This window comes from Pygocentrus nattereri, chromosome 7, assembly GCF_015220715.1.
Source record: "Pygocentrus nattereri isolate fPygNat1 chromosome 7, fPygNat1.pri, whole genome shotgun sequence".
NCBI lineage: Eukaryota > Metazoa > Chordata > Actinopteri > Characiformes > Serrasalmidae > Pygocentrus > Pygocentrus nattereri.
The window spans coordinates 43,200,240-43,212,155 of NC_051217.1; positions in this window are offsets into that span (position 1 = coordinate 43,200,240).

Below are 11,916 nucleotides of genomic sequence, written 5' to 3' on the forward strand. Positions count from 1 at the left end.
TATTGGCAACGTTTTCGTCCACAGCAGTTCAGCCCCCCATTTAGTTATAAGGAGACCTTTAGCTGGGATACATAAAAAAGGGCAGCCAATCCTGGTTAATTTAAGTTTTTGATACATAAAACCACAGAAATCATAAAGTAAACATCAGGGAAATCTAGAAAAATATAAGAAAATTAGATTATTATCGTTTAATTCAAATCATTTCAATTTAATTCAATTTACATTCAACAGCCACCCAAAACGTTTGAGATAGGAAGTTAGAAGTTGTGCGATTTTGTATCTGTATTTTATCTGCTGTGTACAAACCTCAAATCCCTAAAAAATGGGACAGGGCGATTTAAGAGTGGAAACACTGTGAAATGTGTAAAACCACATCTTAAGCAGGTGATGTGATCATGCTTGGGTATAAAAGGAGCATCCAGGGAAGGCTTAGTTCTTTATAAGCAAGCATGGGCCAAGACTTGCCATGTTGCCAAAAGCGCATCGGCAAATAGTCCGACAGTTTAATGATAACGTCCCTCAACGAAGATTTTACGCATTTCACCCTCTTCTTTGCATGATGGACCTGCCCATGACTTTCAACCCCTCACTGAAAACTAGCACGTTTCAGTGATGGATACCACCACATGGTCTCAGGAATACTTTGAAAAATGGCTATTAATAAACACTACACGTTACACAAGTTAAGACTGTACTATGCACAGTGGAAGCCGTATATCAACAACACCCAGAAACACTGCCTACTTCTCTGGGCTCGAGCTCCTCTGAAATCGGCTGATGCACAGTTGAAATGCATATTGTGGTCTGACGAGTCAATTTTTCAGATTATTTATAGAACGAATGGATGTTGTGATATCCAGGCTGAAAAATATACACACACACACACACGGAGTCTTTTTCAGGGATGTCCATGCTTGGTTCAACGTAACAGGGCAAGCCACATTCTACACATGTTAAAACAGCAATGCTGCGTAAGCAGATTACAGGTGTCTAGACTGGCTCGTCTGCCACTGAGGCACATTATGAAACATAAAACATGACGAGAACCCCATACGGTCGTGCAGCTGATGACTTGTATAATGGCTTTCAAAACTGGATCTGGTTGGTGCTTCCAGTGACCAAACAATTATTAAGTGCTGTTAAAAGGAAAGGTGATGTGACACAGTGGTAAACATGCTCTGTCCCAACACATCACACTGGGAAGGAGCGGATATTCACCAAGAAAAAAAAAAATCTGAAGATAAAACACCAAATACGACCTACTCTTTTTAATATTAATTACAGGTCAGAATTTACTAATCACTGCTTTTGTTTTATTAGCATTTCATATACCGTCCCACGTTCTTTTGGAATGGACATTTGTAAGTTGTACAGGAGGCTTATGTTTGTAGATGGCAGCAATGTTTTGGCAAGGCTTCTTTTCTCAGATGAATGTTTTCGTACATGCTGCCTGGCAAAATAAACGCCATCATTTAACTACCGCCTCTGAAATACCCAAAATAAAGCTGAAACTACTTTTGTCTAAATTAACAACCAAAAACAGGCATAATTCATTTTCGCATGACCGAAATCTTTTTATGATGCACGTTGATTTTGTTCCTGTGCTTTTAAGACTGTTTTATGTAAATGAGCTCTGTTCTGATTGGGTGCCTTGTATTGTGCCTCGATCAAAAAGTAGTCTAAACTGAAACACTTCGAACTTTAACCTGCCATTATCGTTGATAAAGATCACAACAGTGAGTTTTTAAAAAATTAAAAAAGTAAACCTGTGCAACGTACAGCCCCTTTTCCAAAAAAGTTGGGACACTGTGCAAAAAGGTAAATGCGATGACGTGTAAATCATTCAAACCTTATATTTATTTGAAAATAGTATAAAAACAATGCATCAAATGTGAAAACCGAGGACTTTTTTGAAAAATACACACCAATTTTGAATTTGATGCCTGCAGCAGGTTTCAAAAAGTTGGGAGGGGGGCAACAAAACACTGATAAAGTTACATAATTTTAGTTTTTTTCAGTATTGTTTTAAGTACAGGTTGGAAATTATGATCTGCTTTCTGCTTTTATTAGCATTTCACACACCATCCCAATTTTTTGTTGTACAGGTTTGTGTTTGCAGACGGCAGCAGCACGAACTTTCGTGTAAGGCCTCTTTTCTTAATGTTTTTGTACATGGTGTCCGAGAAAATAGCCATAATCCTTTAACTTCAGCCTCAGAAATTTAAGCTGAAACGATCATTTTACAGCTATTTTTGGCATTACATTCACTTTGATTATAGTCTAGGTGAAATACTGTCAATTAGTCCAGTTCATTTATCTTTATTTGTTTATATAGCAAAAAAAAAAAAAAAAAAGACTTTCAAAGTCTTTCAGTCAGTGACTCATCCGAATGACTTCTAACCTCAAAGACGTTCCTTATATACAGACTATATGCTTCCAAAACAGCTTATTCTCAGACACGCAGGCTCCACTATGAATTTCCCTGGCTATACAGTTCTGGCACAGAGATCCCACAGATCATTACGCCGAGACACCGAGTGGAACTGCGTCCAGTTCCCACGGCCTGTGCAGTTACATAAAGGTCAGCGTCAGCACGTGGGCAGGACTAATCATTTTGCCCAGCCTTGTGGTCAGCCCAGTTGGGTGGTCTCTGGCCCTTTGCGCATAAAGACCATAGAAACGGGGTCCCACTGGGACTGGAATTCCATTTCTGTGGTGAAGACAGACATAGTGTCCTGTCTCAAGTTTCACGACACCTTGTCCTCTTCTGAATTTTAATTTTCTCAATTATTCATCAACTGAGTGATGCAAAAATAGCGGCACTGACTGTGTTAATATAAAACAGGTGTGTTCTAATCATTTGGCTGTATTTATCATGTTCATCTGTCAGAGCAGGATTTGCTAAAATAATGATTTGAAAGGTTTATTTTTCCCAAACTATTGTTAAAAGCTCACTGAAACTATTTTGGTCCAAACTTGGTTTAAACACCTGAAAATTTGGGAACTGACATCACAACAAAGGGAATAAAATGGGCATGGGCATTATTCCCAAGCTAGCACCGTCACTAATGTAGGCACAAATATTTATCCATGATATTGCCTTCCTCTGAACAACTGAACTGCTAAGATGTAAAGAGTGGTTTGATGTGAGACGTTCCGTTCTAGAGAAACCCAGTGAGATGGTGGTGATGGGAACCAGACGTCCACCTCTAGAAGCTCCCTCACTGAAAGATATTACATGAAATGGTTTTCCATCGACAACACATAAAAACAGACGACGTGTAGGTCCACTGATTGTTTTGGATACTAAATAAACTGGCTATATTTTTGGGTTCACATGTCGCAACCCCTGGTTCATTTCACCACCACCGTCAAGAAATGCGTCATGAAGTGAACAATTTCACACCAAATCACTCCGGATGACTCACGAATTATGCTGAAAATTTGAAAATCTCTTTTATAATCTGAAGTCGTCACAAAGCAATAAAGTAAACATGCTCACTTGAATTAGAAACACCCTGAAATGCAAGTCGGTCCCCAAACTTCGGACGAGAGCCTCCGGAACAGCTGATTTAAATGAACAACTCAATCAAACAGGCTGATTTTGCTCCTGTACTTTCAAGACTGATATATGTAAATGAGCTCTGTTCTAATTGGGTGCTCTGTATTGTGCCCAATTCAAAAAGCAGCCATAACTGAAACACCTCTCCGAACTTCAAACCGAGTGAAGAGAGCCAAATGGTAGATAGAGCAGTAGACAGAGCGGTAATAGAGCGATAGAGTGGGCGGTAGACATGGCGGTAACAGGGCAATAGATAGGGCAGTAGATTGGTAGATAGGGTGGTAGACAGAGCGGTAATAGAGTGATAGTGGTAGATAGGGCGGTAGACAGAGCGGTAGACAGAGCGGTAATAGAAATGCACAAATATGTTGCTTTTTGTGACATCACAAAAGCAGTAAGCTCAAAACAGGTTGTGGGCCGGGGAGTGAACGGTATGTTTTGAATCTTTAATAGCGAACTTGTTTATTAAAAAAATAAGGTATATAGAATTGAACTACATTGAATCAGTTGACAATACTGACTCAGTTTGACTAAACCAAATACTTTCCAGGAGATCGAATGAAAGGCATCATCCTTCCTCACACATTTCATACTCTAGGCTTTTCTAGATACCTAGGCGCCCAGGTACACACACACAGACCACTCCCGCCCACCCCCCTCCCCCTTTGCGCTCCAGCAGCCGCCTCGCAGTATAAAGGCCTCTTTGTGTCCTTTCTGAAACTAACAGATACACTCTGTACCTTTTGCTAGACACATATTACTGGTTCGCTGATGGTCACATGGCTTTTCAAAACACTGCTGCAGAAAATTACCTGCATTACTTGTTCCACTACCAACCAGAGCATGGTCCCCTCAACCGCACTGGAAGGAAGAGTTCAGAAAAAAATCTAATTTAAACATTTTCCCTCCACACTAATCGAATCAGTCCAGACTTTCGGTGATCTTCTGTAGCTCTGCAGTGGAACTACAAGGCTACCATACCCTAAAAAAGGGTTCTATATAGTACCGACAGAGGGTTCTTTGGCTTGTAACAATGGTAGAGCCCTTTTTGGTGATACAGAACCATTTTCAAAAAGGGTTCTATGTTGAACCATCCACAACGCATTCTCCATCAATCTGACAAACTGTTTCATGATGCAAAGAACCTTTTAATCACGCAAAGCGTTCTTTGAGTGTTCTTGGTTCTATGTGGATGCATTTTCTTTACTAAAGAAACCTATAAGAACCATCTACAACACATTCTCCATTAATCTGCAGAACCGTTTCATGACGCAAAGAGCCTTTTAAACATGCGTTCTTTGTTCATGATTATGTGGAACGATTTTCTTCACTAAAGAAACCTAGAACCTACAACACATTCTCCATCAATCTAAAGAACCCTTTCACAATGCCAAGAACCTTCTTAACCATGCAAAGGGTTCTTGAGTGTTTATGGTTCTATATAAAACCATGTTCTTTACTAAAGAAACAGAACCATCTACAACAAAATGGTTCTATGCAGAACCATTTTCTTTACTAAAGAACCCTTGACAACACACCATCTATCTGATGAGCTGTTTCATAATGCACAGAACCTTTTAATCATGGGTTATTTGAGTGTTCATGGTTATTTACAGAACCAAAGAACCCTTGAAGAACCTTTTTTTGTGCAGCTAAAAAGCAATGGAAGAATATAACAATTAGCATCAGGCAAATTGGGCCAAGAACAACAACAAGCCACCCTTAGTCATCAATATATGTCTGTTGTAAAAAAGTGCCCTTGAGCAAGACACCTAACCCCCCAACTGCTTCCAGGCGAACCCCTATCCCGGGTGCCGTGGATTGGGCTGCCCACCGCTCCGGGCAAGCGTACTCACTGCCCCCTAGTGTGTGTGGGTGCTCACTAGTGTGTATGTGGTGTTTCACTTCACGGATGGGGTGGAATTTCCCCGTCTGTGGAATTAAAAAAAAAAAGTATCACTTAGAACTTCCCCTTTGGACGAGGTTTCCTGAAGGTACGAGGACTTACGAGCAGAAACAAGCCAGACCGCTGATGCTACTGGTAGGAAGTCGAGCATCAGCTACTTTCACTACCACTGAGGCTTCCTTTCACTGTGTCATGGGCACTGTGCTGAATAAACACAAAGACCATACAAAATATGAATTCTACGAACCCTCTGAGACCGAGGGACACGCTGCTGCACTACGGAACATTACATAACATGACAACTAACATATTACACAAATAAACCTGACTGTGGTTTCAGATGCTGTACACTCACTGGCCACTTTATTAAACACTAGTAAACACACTAGTAAAAGGTTGGACCCCCTTTTGCCTTCAGAACTGCCTTAATTCTTCGTGCTGCACTTTCAACAAGGTGTTGGAAACGTTCCTCAGAGATTCTGGTGGGTTATTTGAGTTCCTGTTGCCTTTCTATCATCTGGAACCAGTCTGCCCATTCTCCTCTGACCTCTCACATCCACAAGGCATTTTCGTCCAAACAACTGACCGCTCACTGGATGTTTCCTCTTTTTCGGACCGTTCTCTGTAAACCCTAGAGATGGTTCTGCGGGAAAATCCCAGCAGATCAGCAGTTTCTGAAATACTCAGACCAGCCCGTCTGGCACCAACAACCACGCCACGTTCAAAGCCCCTTAAATCCCCTTTCTTCCCCGTTCTGATGCTCGGTCTGCACTTCAGCAAGTCGTCTTGACCACCTCTACATGCCTAAATGCAGTGAGTTGCAGCCGTGTGATTGGCTGATTAGCTATTTGTGTTAAGCAACTGAACAGTGTACCTAATAAAGTGACATACTGGTAGCTGCAAACACAGAAAAAGTTTGGACAAAATTCCCACTTTAGCGCAGCTGCTACTGCTGCTTTTAGCTATTTGATGTTTGACTTTTGCTGTTTTTGTCCTACAGCTCAAAGCAGGAGGCAAGTGTACGGTAATTCAAGCACCAAGCTACATTATGTGGTCATTAGCTTCCATTGCTTGCTACCTACATTAGCCTTATAGCTCGAGTGCAAAGCGTCAGAGACCCAACATTTCTTGGCTGATCAACTACATTTAGGACAGTTTTCCTGCACAAAGTAAATTTCCAGCTCGCATTAGGAGGATTATCACAAATACAAGTTTCATTCCTTCAGTGCTGCGCAAAAATAACAGCCAGCAAGTTTTCAGAAGATATTAGATTTAAGATAAACCACTTGTAAAAGGAAGAAAAAAGTCTGAGGAAAATGAGTGGGGGAAAAAAAATAATAACCAAAACTGGAGTTCAAGAATGATTAACAGCTAGTGAGAAACTAGGGCTCCAAAACTGCCCCCATCAGATAAACAGCACTGAAAGCTTTGATCTCTGAGAGAGAGGAGAACATCAAGCTGCTTCAGATCTGAAAACATCCACAGGTGTTTGTCCATCCTTTCACTGTGAGAAGACCACTCAGCGCTGTGGGTCTGAAAGGACGTGTAGCTGATCAAGAAGAAGCTCACTGAGAAAAGGAGACGGACACACCGAACAAAGAAGCTGAATGATGGACTGACCGCCCCAGAGTCCAGACCTCAGCACCACGGAATATGTTTGGTCACTTCAGAAAATCAACCAGCTTCTAAGACTGAGCTTTGGAGGCGTGTCTGCAGGCTCTTTGAGGAGCTGAAAGTGAGTCTCCTGAAAAGAATGGAAGCTGTGATGAAGGGAAAGAGCGACTCAGTAAATACTGAAACACTAGTCAAAACCAGGGTTTCTAGGACCCCAGTGGAGCGGACCACTGCTCTTCTGTACTCTCCTCTTCTACAGGAACACTGGTGTTATGTCTCAGCATGAGCTCACCTCTAAAGCGTTTCTCAGCATGCAGACCACCTCTCAACCAGATTAAATTCTCCCTCCCCCACCAAGAGGTACCCACCAGCAGCCACCTTCTTGTATAATGGACTCTTTGTGTCCCTCGTCCCTCCCAGCACCTCTATTACAGGCCTAAACTGAAAAAAGAATGAAGAGGCCCAATAAAACCCTGAAGTCAACCTGAGCAGGACACCATAACATGCTTTACATTTTCCTGGACAGTTATGTATCCGTGAGAGAAACACGGCATCTCCGAGCTCACGGAACACTTTGTCCATTACGGGTGGGGAGCGGTGGGAGGGGAAATATATTATTGGTTGAAACACGACATTATTACCATTACTGTTAACATGAGTTTGTTACACAGTGATGACAATAATAAAGAGACGTTTAGACACGGACAGATACAATTCTCTAAGCCGCTTATCCTCCTGGGTGACTGGTATAGTCCTTTATACTTTAGAATTAGACAGGTAGTTTTTTTGTTACTGGGCCTTTAAGACTGATATGTAAATCCAACAGGAGTGATTGGCTGTCCTGTATTATGCCTCATTCAACAAGCAGTACTGGCTGAAATCTGCCTTATAACTTCAGCGTAAAGGGGGTGGGGCTAAACTGCTGCAGGCTGAATAGGTGGATGTATGATATTAGAGGACTGGGGCGGAACAGAGTTTTAGAGCTTTACCAATGTACACATTCAACTCTTATTGTACAAAAGTGGTGTATTTGGTTTTCCATGATATGGACCCTTTAAGACTGATGGATATGTCTTTCTTGGCTCTGATTGGCTGCCCTGTGATGTGCCTCATTTAAAAAGCAGTCCAAGTTGAAACACTCTTTAGACTGGGCGGAGCTAAACAGCTAAAGGTTGAATAGGTGGAAGCATATCGCTGCTGTTGGACCAAAACCTTCTACCTCCAAAATAGTAACTTTACAGGAAAAAGAAAAACTGTTTACTTTTAATGCAAGTCAGTGGAACCAGACATTTTCGCATGCCGTTTTGGGCCGTTTCTTTTGGTCCGTTCATCCTGAAATTTACTCACAGTGTAAATGAAAACAGGCACTTGCCTTGCAAAAGTCAAAAACTGAAAAATGACAAAAATAGAGACAAGGTTTTCTTCTGACAGCAGTGATATGTAAATATGTTCATTTTCATGACGGCAAAAAATCTGCAACTTCAAAGAGGGCCATTTTTTTGCAGTTTAGTTTCCATATATGGACTGAGGAGTGAATAGTACGCCTTAAAATTTTAATAAAGTTCAAATAAAAATACTTTTTTTATATAATGGATGCCTGGGCTTAATATATGACTGGACATACAAACTAACAAGATAAAAACAGGAAACCATGTCAAGTTGACAGAGTAAGAAAGGCACCCCTCTGCTGTACCACTGTCTACAACAGAACATTTGTGTGTGTGTGTGTGTGTGTGTGTGTGTGTACAGGCGAAGATCCAGATCAGCTCAGACACTAGATTAAGTCTGGAATAGGATTGGGAAGATTAAGATTATCTTCGCTATTGTCCTGCTACTTTATGACCTAATAAACACCGAGACACTCCTTTCCATGTTCTCAGACAGCATTTACAACTTACAGAAAAACCTCCACACTTTGAAGTTTAGGATTTTAGGCTGAAAAATTCAGATTCTTTTTTTTTTTTTTCCTGCAAAGCTGTTGTTTTGGAAACACAGCGTTTTCCCAGGATAGTGACGAAGCACAGTAATCTACAATCGCATGCAAATTTGATCCCAAATGATGTTTTGTTGATTTACTGTGTGAAAATAACATCATCTACAGGGAGCAAGGTTAAATAAGGCATGTTCTGCACATTTCAGAGTGAAGTTTCTATTAACATACTGAGAAATATAAAACACACAATATAAAGTGCATCATAACTTTTGCACACAGGTCACAATTTTTACCCCAATATGTTAAAATCAACAAATAAACAGTGAGTATTAAAACGTGCAGAGGTGTATTCTCTACAGAGGACGGGTTAAGTCATTTTTTTAATTTAGAAAAATCAACAAAACAGTAGTTGGCCAGGAGTGCCCAAACTTATGACCGTATACAGTGGTCTGGTAATGATGGACTGAAGAGGGTCAATCTAGACCAAAACAGGACTGTCCATTCTGTTCCCTTTGTAGGTGTAATGTGGTGGTTTCTATGTACACGCAGATTGTAGTTTGACATTGTCTTGCTGAAATAAATAAGGTCTTTCCCGAAAAAGACGATGTCTGGATGGCAGCATATGATTACTGGCGCTTTCACAGATGTGCACGTCACCCATGCCATGTGCAGTAATGTAAAACATCATGGGGCTTTTGAACTGAGCACTGACAACAAGCTGAGTGGTCTTCAGTCCGCAGGACGCAATGTCCATAATTTCCAAAAAGATGTAAAATGTTGATTCATCAGACTGCAGGACACTTTTCCACTTCATCTCAGTCCATTTTAAATGAGCTCAGGCCCAGAGAAGGTGGCAGCATTTCTGGATCCTGTTTATATACGATTTCTTCTTTGCATTATAGAGTTAAACTTAGTATTTGTTGGTGCAGCGCTAAACTGTGTTCACAGTCAGTGGTTTTCAGAAGTGTTTCTGAGCCCATGCAGTGATTTCCCATACACAACCGTGTCTGTTTTAATGCAGTGCTGCCTGAGGGCCCAAAGATCACGGCCAGCAAATACTGGTTTTGGCCTCGTCCCTCACAGAGATTTCCTCAGATTCTCTGAATCTTTTAAATGGTATTATGTACCGTAGACAATGAAAAGCAGAAGTTCTTTGGTATTTTATGTTGTGAAACGTTATTCTTGAATTGTTGCTCTATTTGCTCATGCAGTCTTTCACAGGGTGGTGAACCCCTCCTCATCTTTACTTCTGAAAGACTCCGCCTCTTTGAGATGCTCTGTTTATTCACAATTATATTACTGATCTGTTACCAATTAAACATCAGGTGTTTGTTTTAGCATTACACAACTTTACCAGCCTTTTGTTGTAATAGTCCCAACTTTTTAAAAAAAAAAAAAAAAAAAAAAACCAAAAACAAACATTTTTCAGGTTCAACATTTGATTTGTTGTCTTTGTACAGTTTTCAATTAAAATAAGGTTTAAATGATTTGCACGTCATTCCATTTTATTTTTATTTACACTTTGCACAGCATCCCAACTGGGGTTGTATTTCCACAGAACACTCCCGTAGTTCTAGAATGTTCCCGATGGAACCCGAAACTGGACACCTAAATTCCAATTCCAGTTATTCTGGAATAGTTCTGGAGTTCCAGCCAAGAACATTCCAGTAGATGGTTGTGGTGGTTTAGCTGATACCTCAGGGACACTGGTTATCTGGCATCAGGGCAGGGCGGGCAGTTAGCGCTCCCTCGCTCTGGGACGGGGCTGGGGGTGGGGCGGGGGTGTTTGCGTGCAGGGTCCTGATTACTGTCCCGTAATAGCACGCGCTCTGATGGGTGGCGATAGCATTGTTGAGTAAACACTGATCTCACTGACGGTACTGGACAGACTCGGGACTGTCGGGGACTTCTCATGCAAAACGCTGCACTGGACACCTCACAGGCCTATGAATGAGAGAAAGAACAATGTTTATCCGTCCTAAGCGTTGTATTTTGGGATCTTATGATTCCGTCAGATTACATTTTTAATCCCTCAAACTCTGAAGGGTCCATACACGTCAATTCTCAATTCATGCCTAGTTTCGTAGCGGTTACTGAATAATTTGTGGGAGTTACTGAATAACATGGACGTGTAAACAGTTCAAGGGGTTAACAGTTATCAGGAATTGGAGGTTTGAAGCAGGGTTGCCCAAAGTGAGGGCAAAATGACTTGGCCCACCAGAAAACTGTGACGATGACAGGCCAGACATTTTTAACTTCACAATTTCTTGTTTTAGTTCTAAAACTGCTTTTTAAAGTATTGTTATAACATCACGAGCATTATTTTATGAAATACCGTTTACGAAGATCTGAACCCGGCCTAGCTTCTTCATTTGTGTATTGTTTTGTCCTTTCGGCCCTCGGACCACCACAGAATATTGAAGTTTGGCCCCGAAGACAACATGCTTAGACACCTCTAGTTTAAAGTAACCCAACATGCAAGCATGACCAAAAAAAAGGAAACTAGTAGCCACTAACTAGCATTCTTCTTCTGGTGTAACACCAGTCAGGGGCTCTTTCAACCATTTGTGGATTTCTCCAAAATAAGAACTTTACAGGAGAAGGAAAAAACCTACTTTACTTTTAATGTAAGTCAATGGAACCAGAATTTTTTCCAAGTCATGTTGGGCCATTTCGGTTGGTCCATTCATCATGAAATTTACACACAATGTGAAGGACAACAGGCGTTTTTAGACTGTTAAAAACAAAAAAAATTGAGATACAAGGTTTTCGTCCAACAGCAGCAATTAACTTTTTTTGACAGATTTATTCTAAACTACAGCTGTATGCAAAAATTTGTTAAATCAGATTTTGTAATTTTTTTATAATGTATTAGTAAAAATAAAACAGTATAAGGTTTCA